This window comes from Gallus gallus, chromosome 2 (assembly GCF_016699485.2).
Source record: "Gallus gallus isolate bGalGal1 chromosome 2, bGalGal1.mat.broiler.GRCg7b, whole genome shotgun sequence".
Lineage (NCBI taxonomy): Eukaryota > Metazoa > Chordata > Aves > Galliformes > Phasianidae > Gallus > Gallus gallus.
In genome coordinates, this window is record NC_052533.1 from 68,199,421 (window position 1) to 68,220,228 (window position 20,808).

The 20,808-nt window shown below is 48.8% G+C and overlaps 2 protein-coding genes across 14 annotated transcripts in view; both read left to right on the forward strand.

Moving 5' to 3' along the window:
- Positions 1-3,076, forward strand: part of PIGN (phosphatidylinositol glycan anchor biosynthesis class N) — a 145,159-nt gene extending 142,083 nt beyond the window's left edge. For all 6 annotated transcript variants that reach the window (XM_025147682.3, XM_046937827.1, XM_004939696.5 and 3 more), the window contains one exon: positions 2,427-3,076. The gene's annotated coding sequence lies outside the window, so the exon portion shown is untranslated. The remainder of the gene's footprint in view (positions 1-2,426) is intronic.
- RNF152 (ring finger protein 152) overlaps positions 1-20,808 on the forward strand; it is a 91,320-nt gene that overhangs the window by 33,601 nt on the left and 36,911 nt on the right. For 2 of the 8 annotated variants that reach the window (XM_015282180.4, XM_046924411.1), the window contains exon 1: positions 9,782-9,863. The exons of 1 other annotated variant lie outside the window; for it this stretch is intronic. The gene's annotated coding sequence lies outside the window, so the exon portion shown is untranslated. Of the gene's footprint in view, positions 1-9,538; positions 9,644-9,781; positions 10,330-10,721; positions 14,495-20,808 lie in introns of those variants that run through there. 5 more of the 8 variants (XM_040684177.2, XM_015282178.4, XM_040684185.2 and 2 more) reach the window with 5 other exon arrangements.

Sequence of the window (20,808 nt, forward strand, 5' to 3'; positions counted from 1 at the left end):
TAGGTGAACCTAGCGTTGGAAAGCTTTGCCTAAACATGCTTTCTCCATTTTATTTTATCACATTTGCTGTTCGTTTTTGTGTTGTTGTTTTTTTTTAGACACCTGTGTCGCATAATTCAAAAGGCCAAAGCCTGCAGCTTTCAGCCAAACTCACAGTCCAGAGCCCTTTAGCAAAGAATTTCCTAGCGTGTTGGCTGCTATAGTTGTAACTTAATTAGTAATGTCCTTATTTCCAATAAGCTTTGGGCAGACATGACCTACGTTGGTATGTTGCTGTCACTTCTCCCGCAGAGGATGTTTCGCTGCAAGGATCCACATCTCCTTAACTGGGTTGCTGCCCTTGGGATGTTGGTAAACAGCTGAAAGGCTTCTGGAAAAGGGTAGTTGCAGCTCTGCACTTTGAGCATAAGCCAGTGGCTTTGAGTCAATGGCTTTTCTTTGTTAAAAGCTGGGAAAATAACAATGAAAGGAAACATTTGCTTGGGAGAGGATAAAATCATGGAGGCTTGGAGGTCTGTGAAGCGTCATGGAGATACGTCAAGATGGTTTGGAAAGAAGTCTGAAACACACAGAAATGAGTAGAAAAATAAGCAGTGGAGGGGAAAGACATGCAAATAAGATGAAAATAGCAATGTATGACTTAAAGGAAGAGAAAGATGGAGAGAACCCATGAGAAAAACTGAAAAGAAAAAAGGACAAGGTGACACAGAATATGGGAAGAACATGAAGACACCACAGGGAACAGAGAATGGAAGATGGAGATAAGAAATGGTGAAAGCTGTAGGAAGAGCCTAGTGGAAAAAAGGAAAATGGCTGGAAGAGAATTCAAATGTTAGACAGAGAGCATGAAGAAAGTCATGTAATATTAAGACTAGCAAATTCTATCTTATTTATTCATGTTCCTTCTGAATTATTTTTCCCTGGCGGCTGCTGAGGGTCCAATTGCTATGTTCTCCCCTCCCTCCATGGAGCGTGGCCAAGCACTTTTCTTGGAGGATGATGAATGGGCAAAACATTCTTCACCACTTCAGCCTTAGAGAAGCGTTCTCCAAAGCCCCTCTGCCTTGAGCAGCTTCCCCACTGCCTCCCTGGCGGAAACTTGGCAGTTGCATTACAACCCCCAGGCAGGCTCTCTCCTGTGAGCTCCTCCTGCAGGTTGCTCCATTATTAATGCTGAAATAAGTGTATTGTTATAAAATAACCACGAATCAGACTAGCCTTCCTTGTAAAGGGGAGAGACGTCTTCCCTTTTCCATATCCTTCCTTGTCATCTCTTTGCAGACAGATGGCCTCTAGCCGATATTTAGTAACTCACTTAAGGGACGGTCCAAATCCTGTTGCAGTGGATGGAAATTCTACTAGTTTTTAAGGGCACTGGTGTGGCACTGAAAGGTTTGCCCTTGTGAGGTTTGCGGCAAGCATACCCTTTGGACTCTTCAGAGAACTTGTTTGGCAGAGAATTGAATTGGTGGGGTAGTTTCTTAGACAGATAAAGCCTTTGAACCTTTTCTGCCTTTAGCACAGGGAGGATTTTCCAAGCCTAGAAAGATATTTAAAAGAAAAGCTTTTTCTCACTGATCACTTTTATCAGTCCAAACAATAACGCAGTGATTTCTTTTAAAAGCTTCCTAGTGATTACAGGGAGTAAATCCCATCTGACTTCAGAGGCCTGTGCTCTTTTCTTGCTCTTCGGCCATGTCCTCCTGTTCTTCAGCCAGACTTCTAAGAAGGCTCTCCTTAAAAGAAGGAGCGAAGAAGGGGTTTTAAACAACTCTCTTTAAATCAGAGGCATGTTTAAAAGCTGACATCTCACAGGATTGACATTAGACACATGGATCATGTGAGCCTCACAGCCCAGAGGTCTGAACTAGGAACCTCTGTACATATTTTCTGGCAGCAATCTTAAATGTGATATAAGTGGCACTGTGCTAAAAGCATATACAAAGTTGACTGGCATAGAGGAGCTCTAGGCAAGTGACTTTTACCAAGATCACCTATGAGCCTGATAAGAAGTTTATTCCCTCTTTGACCATACTTAAGTTGTTTGGAAAGTCACGTATTAACTAAGCGAGGCTAGGAAGAGACAGTAATTTAGAGAGTGCTTGCATCACTGCTGTAGGTCACACACGGCTCTACTGTAACTGTGGGTGTCCCAGAGGTGGAAGCCATACCAGCACGGGTGCCTGTGCTTCTGTAGCCCCAACGGCTTCCTAGGTGATGGGGTCCTAATTGTTTCCAGATTGAAGTTTTCAGCAGGTTAGGAAGTGGAAGGATCTTGAGGACGTACAGAAGCAACAAGCTGTACGCACTGACCTAGGTTTGAACAGCCCTGCCTTGGCAGGTCTGGTCCTGAAGAAATTAGTTTGCATTAATAGTCCTATTGTCTTCAAATTTTACAGTGATGAAATCCTTCTAACTTCTTCCAGGGGTGCGAGGACTGCAGGGTGAGGCCCTGAATAAAAGACTACTGTGCAGGAATTGCCCCAGCCACAAGAGCCCGATCTGAATCTCTCATGGGGACAGAACAATGTTTAACGTATTCCTGGGTACAAGCAGTGCCCTCTCCTCTGCTGATGCATATACAGGGTTGTCTCCTTTTCAGCAGTCCCAATAATAAACAAATAAATATTGACTTCATTTTCACATGCTTAACTGGCCATATTGTCTACCCCAGAAAATCCATGGGATTTCTTAAAGAGCTTTGTTACTCAGTTCATTTTAAATGGCGATGAATCCACAGCTGCAGTGTTAATTATAAATGATATCATTTTCAGGAAGTGTTAAGATGAAGCACATTTTCTGCTGCCACGATAGCGCTGAGTACATCAGCATCCCAGCATGCTTATTTTCCCATGCATACTTCAGCTTCCACACTGAAATTTCAACCCTCGGTCCTAATCCTGTTAACTCTTTGCCATGTGAGTAATGCTGCTCAGCTAAGTGTGCTTCAAGATAGCTACTCCTGCGTGTGACAACAGGCACGATCAGGCAAATGTAAAAAATAAGTCTGTATAAACACGCAGACTTCCACATCCCACTTTATTTTCTCGGCTAAATAAAGGTCTGTCTCCCTTGATCATCTCTGGACTTTCATTGTCGGATGTGAGCCAAGTGTTCAATCTGAAGTAACCATGACTTTATAACACCAATCAAGGGGTGTAAAACACCCAATGCTGGCTGAGTGGTTTCGTGATAATGAACTATGCTTAGAGCATTTACACAGTGTGGTTTCATCTTCGCAATGCCTATAATGTGAACTGTGGACTCATACTACCCTAAGGGTAATACATAGGGGACTTGAGTTAGGCTAGAGAAAACAACCTTTCTCTTACTCAGTTTGCTCTAATTATAGTCTGAATTGAGTTGCACCACTTTTTTTTTTTTTTTTTGCATATTCTTCATCTTGATTAAACCATAACCTTTTGGGCGAACGTTGTCCATGCCAGATGGCTACCTCAGTCTGCTTCTAGAGAGGTGTTTCTGGCCATTCAACTCCTTCTAGGAATGTTTTTCCCAAAACATTCATGGAACACGCATGGAACATGTAGGAAGCCAGGAACTTAAGGAAGCCAATGATAAGATATGTGTAAAATCTAGTTTCAAGCATGTCTCTTTTGTACCTCCTGTGAAAAATACCCAGATTCAGCCAAGTTATGAGCCCTTTGAAAATGATAGTTTATACAGACCTGGTAGAGGCGTGCAAGTTTGGCATCTGCTTGATGTTTCCTCTGCAGAGACAGCGCTTTGGCTTCAGGGACTCAGTGGGAGGTTTCTGCCAACACTCTTCTTCATGCCTGCTGGTGCAGGCACGGAGACCTGAGCCCTACAACATTTATCTCCTTGACCCAAAACAGCAAGGAAGAAGTGTTCTTGATTTCTGCAGGTGTCATAAATAGGTGGACTGAAGAAGCCCAAAGAAAAAGACTGGGGCCAAGGATTTGGGGTGAAGACATGCATTGTAAGAAATCTGGTCTGGGAGCTGGGGTGGGAAACTGGTGCTGGTGTGACATGCAGCCAACACTTTGTCAAGGAGGTCATGCCAGAAGGCATAATGAGGATCCCAAGGCTGGAGAGCAGGGATGAGGGCACAAGGACAGCTGGGGGTGGTGGCATATGGACAGGTGACTAGAGAGGTTGGCAACGGGGAGTACAATGAGAGGGCTGTGCTACTGAGATCCCACCGAGCTGTTGGGGAGCCCAGCATCATGTGGAAAGCAGCATGCACTCATGTTGTTGAAGAGTATGATTAAGTCAAGAGAGACTTACACAATCAGCCATTTCCTGATTTTGAATACTTGCGTTTGCTACCTTAACATTCTTTTTAATGGAGCTTTTTGTCAGCAAGAGGGCTATCTATTTCGCTGCAAGCTGGTGCCAAAGGAGCATCACGATGCTCTGATATGGAAGTCACAAACAGTGAGTGAAGTAGTTGTTGCACTTATTAAATTATGATGAAATATCTCCATGTTACTTATTTGTGTTGCATTTGTATATGAAGGCAGTAATTCTGTTAAACCTCAGCTACCTCAAAGGAGGACAGTGAATTAACGTGGATGAATAAAGGGCTGTCTGACTAATGGACTTTCAATATAGATAATGCCCAGAAACAAATTCAACATTGCTTTGGATAACAGAAAAGGCTTAAAAAAAATAAAAACAAACCCAGAACTTTCGGTAATTGAAATTCACTGATGTGCGAATATTTTTTTCAGGCAGATATTTACTCTTTTCTTTAATATACAGTGCCCTATTAATTATCGAGAGGATACAGGCGTGATTCTGTATTGATGTATGGTGCAAAATGAAGGATCGAGATTTGATTCGTATCGGTATACTTGTCTAAGCATTACCTAGTGATGGAGCAAGGAGAGATAAAAGTGCAGCTCAGCAGAAAATTGCTAGAGCTCCTAAACTCCTTTTTTCTCTTTCATTTCTTGACAGCTGCAGCAGCAAAGACAATATCCAGGACTGCAGAGATTAACCGCTGTGGTAGCACCACTGGTTTGTTTATCCAGCACTCTGCACTAGCCATAAATCCAGCTCAAAATCCAGCAGGAGACGGCCCTGAGCACCCTGCATAGCTGACCCTGCCTTGAGCAGGAGGTTGGGGAGGAGGATATCCAGAGGTCCCTTCCTCTGCTGATGAAAGCTGGTGGCCTTCCTGTTGCAGGCACATCCGTGCAGGACGCCCAGAGCCTTGTGGTGTTGGTGGCACCCAGGAGGTAGGACATGGGGTCAGAGGATCTCCAAGGAGGCTTAGGGAGGGTCATCACTTTCAGGGAGATGGAGGATGAATCAGTAGGACCAACTGCTCTATGCATTGGAAGGCTATTTACTCTGCCTATCTCTGAGCATAAGAGTTCAAGAAGCCTTTACCCTCTGTTGTCCATGGAGGGAGATTAGCCCAGGCAGAAGGTGACTCAGAGCATCCAAGCTGGTCTGTTCTGAATCACCTCCTGGGATGGCTCTTCTGTGATTAAGGAGGCAGCTGATAGATACTGAAGGAGCAACTTTCCTGTGTTGTGCCGAAAGATGTCTATGCATCTTCCTTTTTAAGGCTGTGGATAACAGATGAGTGTTTTCAAACCAGCACAGGAGAAGATCATCGGTCAAATTTCTGAACCTAACCCAAGGACAAAAAGTGAACTGAATGGGTTGCAAGTGAATACGGAATTTCATTCTCAGCCTCCTGTGACAGGCAGATTAACCATCTCCAGCAGGAAGTCTTCACTGTCAGCAGAGTGGAGAGGACTCCTCTTAACTGGGGAGATATTTTTATTTTTTGAGAGAGAGGGAGAGGGAGATGTGGCACTGAGGGCCATGGTTAGTGGGCAATCTGGTGATGGGTTGACGGTTGGACTAGATGATCTTAGTGGGCTCTTCCAACCTTGATGATTCTATGATTCTAGGGGGCTCAAAGCAATTTATTAAACTGGATTACTGTGAACACGCAGCCTTTCTACACGTTCATTTCAGGTTAGCAATCTGTAAAAATAATCACTCTGCTGAATATTTAAAAGTGTGCAATTTTAAGGAAGAGAACAAGGGAACGTATAGAAGCCCATCAGATTTTAAGCCAAAATATTCCTCCTGGTTTTATCACAGGGTATCGAATGAGAAGTGATAATTACATGTGAGCAGCGGGGCACAACTGCATTCACCAATGGATGCCTTTTCAGTTTCCATGGACTGTGTTTTTGCTGTGCAATTTTAGGCAATGGCCTTTAGTGAAGCTTTGATTCAAGGCGGGAGGTTTGACAGACCCCGGTTCAGCAGTGATTTTATGGCAAGTGCGTTCTTTTTCCATTGGCCTCAGAGGTCTGAGACTGTAGCAGTCTTCATTTTTCCACTGACAGATGTTAGATGAGGAGTGGGTGCTAGGAAGGCTGGTTATGTACCCTGTGCATGTGTGCTTGCTGGCTGCCAAACAGAGCAGAGAGCAGCCAAATCCTCCCTGCCTCTTGCCTGGGGGGGCTCAGAGAAGTTTCTTCACTCTGTCCCGTTGGTGATTGAAAAAAGAAGAAAGGAGGCATTACTGATGCTGTCCCTGATTTCTCCTGCTCTGATGGTTTAGCCAAAAGATTCCAAAGCTGCTGAAGGGAAAGTGGAAGAAAGGAAGGTAGACAGTATGATGATATAAAGTTTGTTTCTCAAGGAAACTAGGATAAAAAAAAAAGTTCCTAGGCCTCTTAGTAACAGAATAAACCTTGGGAACATGACTTAATTCTACACCGTGGGCTCAGAAACTAAGAGGAATGAATCCCATGTGTACTGATTATTTTTAAAACGCTTGCAAGCTCCAGTTCAGCTTTATGATTATTTGGTGACTTGCTCCTGCCTGGAGCGGAAAGTTTGACACTGAGCTCTCACAGATATATGGCCTATTAGAGGTCCCTCAGGTAATCGTAATGCAGAAACCAGGAGTAGGTTACCTCTGCTATGGGTCTCCAGCAATTCTGGGGGCTTCTTCTGCTGTTCTCATGAATAATATTTCCTCAGGACCCCACCAATATGAGCCGTGCTTGAGTGAGCACATCCAAGAGCAATTCACCAGAATTCACTGTTACACCTGATATGTTTGTATAAAAATTGTCAGAAGCTTCTGGATGAAACAAAGGATCCCTCAACACCACAAAATAGGTGAGTGTAGCAACCCACAACAGAATGCAGTGCAGGACCACTTCTACTCTGCCTTTGGGTACCCCTCACACTGGATGATCCACTGCATGCAGTTTGTGAGATGCCAAGGAACTCGCTGCCTTCTACAATCTGAGTCCTTGTGAACAGAGGTTAATAATGGACTGTATGGAGCAAGCTGAAGCTGTATTCTTATTACCTTTCTTTTAAGCTTATTGCTGAGAACTTTCTAAGCTTTCTTCCCTGGAGATCTACAGATTCTTATTCTCATAATAGGTGCAGCCTGGGGGATGACACCAGCAGCGCAAGAATCCTCCTGGGAATAATTACGCTTCCTTTCTTTTTCCCTTTGCTGTATCTATTTGGCAGCACTTCTGTGAGGAGTCGTGTGCATACGTAACTTTAATCCCGTTCAGCAGAGAGAGTCAGATGCTAAAATCTCTGCACGCACAGCAGCCCCTCAGGACTCGGAGCTGTGTCTGCAGGTCGGTGTGCAAGCACTCAGCTCTCTGCTGTACGCTAGGCCAGGATGGGGTCTATGCAGGTGTTCCACTCTCAGCTGGGCTCTGCTGCAGTGAGAAAAGCACAGCAGCAGAGCAATGGTAAAGTAATTAACAAAGTCACTGTGTTCTCTGGCACTGCCTGGTGGGTTATCATGGTGAGGCACTGGAACAAGTTGCCCAGAGAAGTTGTGGGCTCGAGGCCAGATTGGATGAGGCCTTGGGCAGCCTAATCTGGTAGGCCTTAACTCTGCCTATGGCAGGGGTTTGGGGCTGGGTGGGCCGCAAGGTCCCTTCCAACCCAAATTGTCCCCTGATTCTATGATCTTCCTCTATGTCTGTACGGTCCCAGGACTCTTCAGCAGACATCATTTGCAGCAGAGCTGGCCTGCCATTTGAGAGACATTTGTTTCCACTTTGTGATGCATTTTCCTCTCCTGTGTTCGTGGAGAGCTGGTGCTGTAGTGCTGCTTTGGTGGCCACCAAGGCCACCACCCTCCAAAACCTGAGATGTCTGTTCAGAAACAGGATGTCACAGAAATCTGTGATGCAAATTCACCTTCACTCCTTAACCATACCAACAACCTACCCCAAGCTAGAAGCATGGCTGCAGCTGAGTGCCACGGCCTGCAACGAGATCGTTCCCCCACACCGGCCATCTTGTGTGCTGTATCCCAAGCAGCTGGGCACAGTGCAGGGTGAACACTGACAGCTTTTAAGCCACCCTGCCAGCCTCTCGTGAGGAAATGAAAACCAAATGTGTGTGCTGAGACAATGGCTGTGGTGTGAATCAGTGATGAGAAGTTAGAGATGCTAAGACTGGTATTTTGGGGGCAGGCCTGATGGGGGAATTGGGCCCGCGTGGCTTCTCCAGCTTTCTTTCAATTATTGGATGAGAACACTTTGATCTAAGAAGGACTGCAGGATCTGAAAATCTGCTCAGAATGCTCATCCTGAGAGTGGTAACTGAGTTTTCAGTATTTATGGCAGCACCTGGAGCCATAATTGTGTGTGCGCTATAGATGCGAAGATGTGTCAGCTCAGCTTGAAACTCAGCTTGGCCATTAGCTCCATGTAGAGGTGAGCAGGGAGAAGGAAGGGGAGGATGCTCAGCAGGCTTTTGTGAAACCTGTTTATTTTGCTCATGATGGAGGTTTGCTTCCTCTACCAGCATCTTCACGGAGCTGTCACACCAAGATGACCTGCAGCTCTTCTCTCATACAGTGCGCAACTGCTTGCCCCAGAACAATGCCATAACAAGTGGAATGAGGTTTGTCACTCCTCTCGTCTGCTCTCCTGCTCCATGTGTGATGCCTGAAGGCACATACACTTTTTCCTACTGCTGATGGAAATAGGGTCGTTCTCTTCGCAGGCAGGGGAGGAACAAGTCCACGGCCCAGTGGACTTCAGCAGACATAGGCCCTGATGTAGTGATCAAAATGGTGGCCTCATTCCCTAGCAGTGCCAGGCACACATCTATAGCCTACAGCAAGGCACAGGGGTGGTGAAGGTTCAAGCCCGGAGCTGGGACCGCAGGCCTCCAAGGCCAAAGTTTCGGGTTGGATCACCTGCCCTGTAGGGGCTTTGGCAGTCCAACGCGGCAGCCCCGGAGGACACAGATCCCAGCGAGGCCGCCTCGAGGTGCTGCCGCTGTGCCCCGAGGCAGGACGTCAAACTGCAGAGCCGTCCCGATCCCCCCAGGCGGGGCCGGGCGGCCGCCCCTCGGGCCGGGCTGCTGCGGGGGGCACGCCGCCCCCTCGGGCCGCCCCCCGGGGCGGATGCCGCACGCATGCCGGGGCGGCTCCGTCGCTCCCCGCCGCCCGAGCCCCGCCTCGGCCCCGCACCCGGCGGGGCGGGGGACGGGGGGCGGCGCTGGCTGCCGGGGCGAGGGCGCCGGCTGCGGCGGGCGCGGGGCGGTCGGCGGCGGGGACGGCCGTCGGCAAGGTCAGTGGTCGCCCGGGAGCGGAGCGCGAGGCGCGACGGATGCCGCGGTGCCGCCGCAGGGGGTGAGGCGGCGGCCGGCGCGAAGGGGGACCGAGGCGGGGTGGGCGCGTCGCCCCCGCCACACCTCCCGCCCGCCGCTCCTCCGCCCCGGCCGGAGCCAGCCGCGCGTTTCGTAAGCGGCCGCCGCGCCCGGCTCCGCCGGCGGCAGGACGAAGCGGCGCGGCCTCCCGGTGCGAGCCGCGGGCTGTGGAGAGGGACGCGGCGGCGGCGGCGGCGGCGCAGGTAATGGCCGGGCGCGGGGGCGGCGGGGCGCGAAGGTTACTTAGAGAGCTGCCCGGCAGCGCCCGCCGCATCGGCGGCGTGGGCTCGTCCTTGCGTCTCGTTAGCGGGTTAAGCCGGGTAACTTGTGGACTTTTTGGTTATCGTCGTTGTAGTCTACATGGAGTCTACGGCTTTTTTTTTTTCTCTTTCTTTCTTTCTTTCTTTTTTCCCCCCTTCCTTCCCATGCTGGCAGTTAGCGGAGCGGATAGGCGGTCGCTCGGGAGCTCTCGCTTAGCGCAGGGTCCGCGGGCAGCCCGGCTCCGCAGGGCGGCGCGGAGTTCGCTACGGGCGGAGATGCCGCCTCCCGGCTCGGGTCGCGGCGCGGATCTCCCGAGCGGTTCCCCGAGCCCTGCATCCATCGGCGGGCTCTGTTCCGACATGCCGGCTCGGGCTGGAGAGACTTTCTTGGGAAGCTTCTGAAGCGTGGGTATGCCTCAGGTCGTCAGGCGGGGAGGCGGTAGGGCGTGTGTTTCTGTCATATAGGTGTATATATTAAGAAAACAAAAGGAGAACAAAGCAAACAGGCTTCTGATAAGGTCCTATTAACGCAGCTGTAAGCACCGTAATTCCTCCATTCTTATTTTCTCATTGAAACTCTTCTCCTCCTTCTCACAGATACGTTCCATTTTTTTTTTCCATGCTATCTTTCGGAGATCCTTTCATTTGATACAGATACGCTCAGGTTTTGGGTCTGCCTGCAGCTCTCCGAATATATCCGTAACCTTTTGACCTGCGATGTCACCCAGGTGTTGCTCGTAGTCTCCTGCATGCAGGCGGAGGTCACAGCCCTTCTGAAATGCCCTCTGCGTCTGAGCTAGCACAGAACTCGCAGCGCAACCATAACCGTGATTTACAAACAAAGCCTTCCGCTGCAAACGCTGCTCTTGGCTACGTAACGGGATTGGGTTTGAGCTTCTTGTTTCACCTCTGGTGCAGTTAACATAGCAGTAACTGTGGCCAAGGCGTACGGGGTCAGGATGACTTGGGGCCATTGCTGTCAGGGGCGCTGATGTATCACCGTGGCAGATAATTCCTTGTGTGCACATGCTTCTGTTGGTGACATGGCCCAGAAGCTCACATCCCCGCTTCAAGCCTGTTCTGTCTATTGGAGGTTTTGCCCAGCTTGCCAGGTATGTGGGGACAGATGGGAAGGGTGTTTGTTTGCTGTTGTTTGACTTGGGGGAGAGAAGTTGTTGGGGCAACGCCTGGTCCAAGTTTCATACGTGTTGCAAAGTCTCCTTGGAAGCAGCGGCTAGTGATGTTGGACATCCAGATTAGAAACGCCAGCAGGACAATCAGTGTTATTTCTGCCTTAATATGATGTGTTTAAATTATACATGCAAATGAAGTAGCTTGGAAGGAGCCACTCATCCAGACAGGCTCCGGCATAGCAGAGCGTGCAGGGAGCTGGCAGGTAGAGGCTTCTGGGCACCGCTCCCCATTCGACTCGGTGGGTCTCTAGCTCTGCCAGGATCCCTCTGTGTGTTTTTCCAATGCCTCTTTCTGGCTTCATTCAGGGTTCTTGCACTGACACCTTGATGGAGTGGAGCAGCAGCTCCATCAGACACAGCCCTATGTGGGCTTCAGCACAGTTTTAACTCATCATACGTATCGTCCTGGTGAAATTGAAGAGCGATACGCTCAAGCAAGCTTGCATGCAGGGATGTTAAGCTAAGGGCTGCCTTCCATAAGCTTCCCAGGTTGTGAACTGTGCATCTTCTGTGCTTGCATATTGCTTGGAACAGATGCCATGTCATGGCTGGGTTTGGAATGGAGGAGCTGACCTCACTTGGGACCAATGTATACAGAGAAGGAGCAATGCTACTTCTCTGGAGTTCTGTGAAGGATTTCAAGCAGAATTAACTTTTCTAAGTCACTGAAATATTTTTCAGACCATGACCCCAATCAGCGGATCGTGCCTGGAGGATCCATCTCTACAGTGATACATGTGACGTAGGTGATCGGTTGGTGTGACTGTACCAAAGACCCAGTGATCTGTATTTCTGCGCACAGCATTGACTTCAGAGTCTGGCCAAGGGCTCTGGCCTTTTATTGGTCTTATATTCTGTATACCTGTATTTACTTGTCAGCCAGTCCCACAGCCCTTCCTTGCATCAAGCAGCAGTTACTTGGGCAAGTAATTTCCCTGGCTTGAGTGTGGCTCTTGAGCTGAGTAAATGATGTACGCTCTGAAGAAAAGATGGTGGATGTGGGGCATGAGTGCTCTGTGCTTTGGTGCGGAACGTGGACAGTGCATTCCCAGAGCCTGAGATCCGGCATGCCTTAAATTCTGTCCTGTTCTTAGGCTTTGCCTCTGTCTGGTGAGTGGGCTGGGGGGTGGATTTTCCTCTCATTCAGAGCATGCAGAGCTTCTGGAGAAATTCCGCAGCTGTTTTGGGTCAGCCCAGAGCTGTCTGCTTGGTGTGCTGCTCCTGTTTTCTCCACAAATAGCTTTGCTGCTTCTGAACAGAGAAGCCAGTTCTCAGGACTGATATGGCTCTGGCCTGTCCAGCTGCAAGAGGTGTCATAGGCAGCCCTCCAAGCTTCCCAGAGTCTCCTGATCTAGTGAGGCCTTTACTCCTCTCCAAGCAGCTGCTTTTCTGCCCACAGCAGTGTTATGCATCCTATAGGCACTGGCTTGGTGTGGCTTGGTGCAGCTCACCAGCGTGGGGACCGTGATGTGTCTTGCTGCCTGATCTGGTTGTCCCAGGTGAGGAGCTGAGGTCTGGGATGGGACTACCTCCCTGGCAGGAATCCTAGTGAGCGAGGAGCCCCAGCAGCTTCTACGCTCATCCTTGGGTAACAGTCCTCCAGCTTGCACCAGTGGCTGGCAGTCCTGAGGGTCGTTGATCTCCCACTTGTTACGATTAGAGGCTGGACAGGTGGGAAATCCTCGAAGCAGTGCTGTCTTTGGCAGGGGAGAGATGAGGTTTGGCCACTCTCAGTTCTGCCCTTGTAGTGGTCAAACACCAGGGCCTGTGCAGGCCTGGCCGTGCCATGGAGTGTGTGTGCTCCCCATAGCAGGAGTTGGTGTGAAGTAGTGCAGTAGGAGGGCAGGAGGGTAGAAGACATGTACTTCAAGCAGGCAGGGCCTGCAAATTGCATTTCCTCTCAGCATGGCTGCCCTTTGGTTCATAAAGCAAGAGCTGCTTGAGGCCTGGGAGGGACAGCAGGCTGGCGGCCACAGATGGGAGCCTGCTGTGTGACCTCCAGGGCTCCTTGGGCCGAGTGGAATGAGCGGGGAGGACTTTGGCAGAGGCGTGCAATAGCATTGCAGTTATCTGGGTGCTTGCAGGCGTCACCTCTGTTGAGTTCAGTAGTGATTCGATTGTCCTGGAGACAACACTCAGTGCCGTGTATTTCTCCCAGAATAGCTTCAGTGAATGAATACAGTCTTAATTCCCTTGCAGCCCCCTCCTGCTGACAGTGTGGCCTGTTACGTACCCATTGTCAGAGTGGCCCTTCAGAGACTTCCAGCATCCGCCTTTGATGTCAGAACCGTAAGCATCACCTTAGAGGACTAAGCTGGATCTCCAACAGCCTTCCAGACAGTGTGCCCTGCCACTAAGATTAGAATCAGCTGTCAAAGTGAGGTGGAGGGAGAAGCTTTATAGCTGGAACCCCATTGTGGGTTACAGAGGGCGCAAGAGCACCAGACTGCAGGAGGGCTGCAGGTCCTTCTGTCCTTCCCCCAACGCAGCAGTGGCTAGTGAGGTGACACAGCAAACACCTGTGACAGATAACAGCAAGCCCTGGGGCTCGCAGCAGATGTGTGCAGGTCCTTCCTCTGAGAGTACTGGCCTCAGAGTTTCTGTGTGAGAAGCCCTGGGACAGGAGCCCTGGGTGAAGCACTGCTGCTGCTGCATCCCTGCCTGCTTGTGTTAACCAGCACTGGATGTTTCGAGTTAGCTGTACATGCTTAGTGATGCTGCTTTCTGTGTTAGGTTTTATGCCAAGAGCTGGGGAGGGATGCTGAGGGCTCTGTCTGAATATGGGGAGCTGGTAGTTCCAGGTTACCCAGGCTCCGAGGGTAAGGAAGGACGGCAGCGAAGCTTGCTTTGTTAGGAACAGCAGCATGCAAAGCTTGCGACAGTTGCTGGCAGCACCTGCTAGACAAGGCAAAAATACTAGAAAGAAAGGAGGGAGCGTTTATGGGAGCATGCAAAGACAAACAGAGGTTTTTTAAAAGCACAGAGCCTATACAGTGAGTGTGCCATCAGACACGCTGCCTCTCGTCAGCTAACATCATCCGCAAATAAAGCGAGTCAGGTTGTTGCTATTGCAGCTGCTTTCCCTCATGAAGCAGGGTGAGCCAGACTCGTCCAACTCGGAGCGATGTGTTGGCAAGCAGCCTGAAGTCCGAGGTGCACAGGGTAATTTACTTAAAAAACAACGCAACAAAACCACACATAAAAACAAACCAGCAACAAACAGCATAAGGCTTCTCGTCCAGGATGAGCACGTACAACCATAATGTTTGCTTGCAGCTGTGTTTTCTATGACACGCTCTTAGAAGTTGCTCTTTGGCTGCGTTCGCCAGCAAACACAGCCTAGAGGTGATCGGCTTCTTCCCTGACCTGCAGTTAACAGCGGTAATTACACTTCAACAAGTTTTGGTGTGGGAGGGGTTTCGGAGGCTTGGTGCTGTCAGCTGGGTTATTTGGGATCCAGGCCTCGGGTGTTTTCATCTTGACCTTGGGCAAAACACATCAGCTGCTCCGTGCTTCTGCTTTTCAAATCCGATCTGTTACGATTCGTTTCAGAGCAACTGATTGATATCAGGCTCGGTTTCCTCATCTGAAGCAACCCCCAAAATCCCCAAATGTTTGTGCACCAAATTGAAGTTCCGATATGAAATGTCCCTCTCTCCTCCCTGCTCTTTACCTCTTGATAGCAGTGGAAGAAAAAGAATCATTCGTAGCCATCTGCCGGAGGCATCAATCACGCTGGGAGCAGTCTGCTGGTTGTTCCACACGTTATTAATGATGGAAAGATAGAAACATACGAGCTCATAATTATGTTGCATTCAAATTACTTACAAAGTAATGACATTAGGAGAACAATGAGGTTACAAAATCCAGTGGACGAAAGCAAGGAAGTGCCAGAACTAACATTACACGGCTCCCCTTTGCATCTGCATTATGATACAATCTTTAATTCTGTAATTGCATCATTTTTTCCCTTTCAGAGTCCCTCTTTTAGCGGATAGGTAATTACTGCATCATTCATTTTCTCTTCCCCATTTACTTTCTGCATGCATCTCCACATATTTATTTTACACCCCACCCAAACCTTGAGCTGAGCAGTGCTGTTAGTTCCTTCCCGGGGGCTTTGCAGGCGGGGAAGCTCTCACTCTTGCAACATCTCAGATGCTGGCACTGCATTCATTTTCAGGAATGGAGGCAAAGAGCAAGCAGAGCTCAAATGATGGAAACTTCTTCCATTTTTGGCTGCCTAAAAATGATGCTGAGGGACGTTTTTGTTTTTCATTCACCCCAGAGTACCTGCCATGATGTAGCAGTTCATCTGCTGGAAATACAGGCACAGCTGACTGGAGCTGGAAGTCTTGGCACTCTTGCAGGGCAGCCTTAGATGCACTGGATTTGCAGGGAGCAGGGAGAAAACTGCTTTTAGTGACTTGCTGAGCATCTTGCAAAGACTGAATGTGAGAGAAAGGCAAGTCCTGCCTGCAAGGTGGTGCATCCAACTTCGCAAGTCAAGTTGTCTCTCTTTTCTTGCCATGCCTTGTTCGCTTATCTTCCTTGCTTCCACTGAGTGGGGCAGGGTCTGAGGGACCACCGTTGCTTTTATCACACAGCCCTGTCTTTTCTCATAGGATCATAGAATGGCCTGGGTTGAAAAGGACCACAATGACCATCTAGTTTCAGCCCCCCTGCTATGTGCAGGGTCGCCAACCACCAGACCAGGCTGCCCAGAGCCACTTCCAGCCTGGCCTTGAATGCCTCCAGGGATGGGGCATCCACAACCTCCTTGGGCAACCTGTTCCAGTGCATAACCGCCCTTTGTGTGAAAAACTTCTTCCTAATATCCAACCTAAACATCCCCTGTCCCAGTTTAAAACCATTCCAGTTTAAAACCATTCAATTTTTTTGCCTACGGCAGCTGATTTGCTGGTTTAGAATTAGGGATAGCATCAGTGAAGATGTGTTATGGGAGCTGGGTGAAGGTTGTAGAGGCATTTCTTGTGGTACCTCTTAATTTCGGAGTACTCAAAGTTTACATACCTTGTATTAAGAATGTAACGCATCTGAGCTTTTATGTAATTTTCTAGTTGGCAAAGGGAAGTGGGAGGGATAAATAAAAAAAAATTGACCTGTCACATGAATCTGCAGTGACCCGGGTCATCCACAGGGCTTAGACCTTTGGGCTGCAGCATTAATTTCTAATCCATGAGCCAGTAGCTTGCACCAGTTGGCTGTGAATGGTAGTAATTGCTAGAATGGGGTGACATGCTCAGCAGCTCGTATGCTGTGCTGGGGAAGTTTGCTGCCCCAGCTCCCATTTCAGGATGAACTAGGCAAGGTGCTGCTGCTTCCCAACTCCTCTCTGGCTTGCTTGTGTTCCTCCTGCCTGGGTTTTCACCCCCTCCATCCCTTTTGGTCCTATCCATCTACAACACCTGCCTTCTGCCTCTCCCCTGGCTTGCTGGTACCACAGCTGTAGCCCATGCCCTTCCATTGGTGCTGCCACTGCTACCTATAATTTTTCAGAGGTCCTAGATCTAGATACTATAGTGGGGCTGTGTGCCATCTTGATTGAAATTTGTATCTGGATTTTTTGTATTTTCAGACTGTAGGTAAAGGCCAGTCCAAAACGTCGAGTGAAGCATTTTGGGGGGATTAATCTTCCTTGCTTTCAGTGTACAGCTATTCAGCTATTGCTGTGGACATCCTCTGAGATCAGGCAGTGGGGTAAATGGCTGCTTTAGGCCAACCCCGTAAAGCAGCTTTCTACTTAAAGAATATTCTGTGCTCTGCCTGTTTCTCAGTGTTTCTTTGTATGTAGTCTCACTTGATCTCACCTAGCTTATTCTACTGTTAAGCCTGGGTAAATATGCTGTTTTATAGGTCTGAATGTGAGGCTTAAATTACTTTGCTTCATAGAAGAATGAGGAAGACTGGCCACTTACATTTATCTTAGTTTTCTGGGGGGGGTATGTGGATGTCGGTTCTACAGGCTGGGCTTCAACAGAAGAGCACATCAGTACATCTGAGTCACTTCCTGGAGATAACATGTAGCCTGATCCACCAAGTAGATGCTTTTTGGCCTGTATTTAAATTATTCTGACCAGTTTACAGTGAATGTCTTCCTAGAGCTTTGTTCAGAGGAGAGGAGGGGGAGGAAGGTTGGTATAAACCTCACACTGCAGTAGGAAAGGAAACAGCAGAAATTCTGATTGTGCTGAAATGAGTGTCACAATTGGCTTTCTTTACCCTCTTGGAGCTTTTTTGTTTCATTAAAATAGATGAGGAAAAGTGGGTACCAGCAAAGAAAATAACAGCTGCCAACGGAGACTGGGCTTGGAATGGCCAGCCTGACCTCCAGTGATATGAAACGGGATGAGAATGGTTTTAAACTCAGACTTGTGTTCTTGGGAATTTGTGATATTAATCGCGATCGTGACAGATAAGAAACATGTCAAATTAGAATAATAAAAGAATGACGGAACAGAGCGTCTTTAAAAGTTGGGATGACTTGACAGATTGTGTGCCTCTACTAATTAATTAATAAGCTAGATACCAAAAATTGGCATCGACCCTTTCTCCCGGCACTGTCGCTATGCGTGAACAACTCCCAAGTATTTTGGAATTGAACTTTACCTATTTGAAAAAGGTACTCAAAGGAGCATAGCACTGCTTTTTGGCTCTGATCTGCAGGTTTTTGGGAGCCAAGGATGTTGTCGAAAGAGTTTGGGAAAGGTAATGGGGGAAAAAATGGCTTGTGTCAAAATAAGAGATCTACGCAGCTTTCAAAGGGGGAAAGAAATGGTTCTATGGTATTGGAAGAAGGTTGCACATCGCTGACCTGGCCACGTCCAGCCTGGAAGGCAGCCACGAGCGTGTGTGATCTGGTTGAGAGTGAGTAGGAGTCACGCGTTGGCCTCAGGTGATCTCTGCCGCAGCCTTGTTCTGGGTAATTTGCGTGTTTTTTTCTGCTGAGGGCAAATTTGGGCACCGTAAGTCATCACAGCTCCACGGGGATGTAGGCCGTTGCCCTGTGGTGTGGCCCCGTGCTGGATGTGCCTTGCTGGCATCCCTCCACCTCCAGCTCTGCCTCCCGCTCTCCTCTTCCTCAGAGCGCCTGTGGTTGGTTGGATGCTGAAAGGCACGGACAGGACTTTGGGAGAGCTGGCTCAGCAAAAGAGGTGGAGAGCCAGCTGATGCCAGTATTAATATTCTTTCAGAATTGATGGATGAGACGATTATAAAATTGCAGAGGGAAGTGAAACTTAAAAGGAATCCATGTTTTAATTGCATTCTGGACTTTTTTCAGCAGCCCGCTTCTAAGGTGCATGGCAGATCAAGCTTTTTGTTTTCCTTCTGTGAGGTCGTTGATGTAGACTGCAATATATTGTTTAAAACAAAAAGAAAAGAAAAAGAAAGAAGAAAGCCTGGGCCAGTCTGTTTTCTTCACTCCGGTGCTTTCAGTCTTCAGTTGCGTTGCATGGCAGTGTGCTGTGTCTAGACAGTCAATCAGGTCTGAAAAAGGAGAAGGAAAAAGGAGGCCATGTTGAGCAGCTCCTACTTAACCTGTGGTGGTGAGATGCTCAGGCCTGCATGAGGCATCCAGGTGGTGGACTTGCATTTCCCCCGTGCACCTTGCACCTCTGCTGAGAGGAGCGGGATGCTGGAGCCACTTGGCTTTGGGGATGAGTGCCATAGGTCCTAATTGCCTCCATGCTCCATGCCAGCCACTGGCACGGGCACTGCCTTGCCTCGTCTCTGGTGCAATAGCATCCCAGCTGACGAAGCTCCTGTCTCAACCTGCGAGAAGCACAGATCACAGTTTTAGGCGCTAGATAGCTAATTCCTGGTGAATGCTGGCTCAAAACACAACCCCGATGTTTGTGTGCTGTGTGAGCTTTCCTCATGGACAGCAGTTTTGCTGGAGCGTGCTTCATCTCGAATTGGACTAAAACATTCTTCATCCAATTTTGATTTTCTGTAGGCTTTAACAAAAACACTGTTTGCTTGGTAATAGTTTTCCCTAGCCCTACTTTCCTCTGGGATTGAAAAGTCTGCTGAGTTTCTTAAACCCTAATTTGCCCTAATTGCACTTATTTTGAGAAGGTACACATGTAGGTAATTTAATTAAGAGGAGGAACCATCAGCATATTTTCCTCTCGTCTCCTCCTGCTTCCTCCTAAGTAAAAAGCTGAGAGAATGAGGCACCTTTCTAGAAGGTCCAGTCCAGAAGCGTGGACTCTTAAGTCCCAGACTTGGCAAGTCCTGGCATTTCAGCAGCCCTCCCGTCGGCTGCAGGTCAAGTTGTGTAAGGGGTGTGCTCAGGTGTTGGGTGGACCCTTTCTAAAAGTGATTAATTCGGGGTGGAGGTGTTCTGCCTGAGTGCCCTGGCATGCTGGTTTTCAAGCTCCCTGCCCTCTGCCTCTCTCTGTCCCCTGGAAGGATGTCCTGGGTCCGCTTAGCAGTGGCAAGTTCCCTCTTTGCCTTGCTTATCTTCCCAGGGCAGCAGCTGCCATCCACGTGGTGAGGTTTAGAGATGAATTCCTCTGGCTGCGTTTCCCACCCTAGCGCAGGTTGACGTGTTAATGCTTTGAGGTAATTAGGATGAGTGGCATACTGAGGAGCCTGCTTGCTATGGGAGGCAAGGTAGCCGATGCTCTGAATGCCGTGTCAACCCAGGCACGAAGCAGTTCTGTGGGTGTTAAGATTTTGTGGTGTGTTTGCGTGTAGTGGCTGTACGTCAGGCACAGCTGGCAGTGCTGATAGGGGGATTTCTATTATACAAACACTTGCTGCTTAGAAAAAAAAAACTTGCTGATAGTGGCATTCGATGTCCAACAACTCGGCTAAGTGGGGAGCTGCTGCTGCTGGAGCTGTGCTGGGAAGGGCTCATGGCAGCAGGATGCGGTGCTGAGCCATTCCTCTTGCTGTTTGGAATACTTTAATTCCTCGAGGCTTTATTCTTAGCAATACTGTGTAGAGATGAACTGGAGTTACACTGTTGGCAGGTGCTTGGGAGCCTGTTTTCTTTGTTCCACTGTGGCAGCTCTGCTAACATCAGTGACTGCAGCTGCACATGGCTTGTCCAGGTGTAGCCTTCATGCCTCTTGTTCTCCATGTCCAGCAGATCCTTGCTCAGCTGGAGACGGACAAGCTTGGGAGGTGCTCTTGAGATGTTATGATAGCTGGGGGATGGCTTGGGCTTAAATACAAGGAGATGCTACTGCCAGCTGCAGCTGAGCACGAGGTGTGCTGCATTGTCACGTAGGGCTGGTTCCAAGCGATGGGGCAGCTCCTGCATGTGGGGCTGTGTGGGCTGAGGGCACGTTATGTAAGCCTGGGAGATGCTCATTGACAGGCCAGTATGGTTATTTGCATTACTGATGAGATGATCAGTAGACTATGTTCATAGTTCTCATTAGAGACCCGTGGATGACTAGGATCAAACAGAAGGGATTTTTCTACGTGTGTGTAATTCATGAGATCTGCTGTTCGAACCTTCATTAATACTCTCATTCATTGTCTTCCAAAGCGGTAGCGAAGCTGGAAAATGCTGGTTGTGTTGTGCTGTCAAAAGGAAGCAAAGGCAGCTGTTGCATTGGGGTAACTTGGCTTCCCAGAGGCTTGGCTGCTCCTGAGCGCTGGTGTCGCTGCTGATCGGTGAAGTACTGCAGGGCAGGCAAAGTGCAGAGGGACCTACT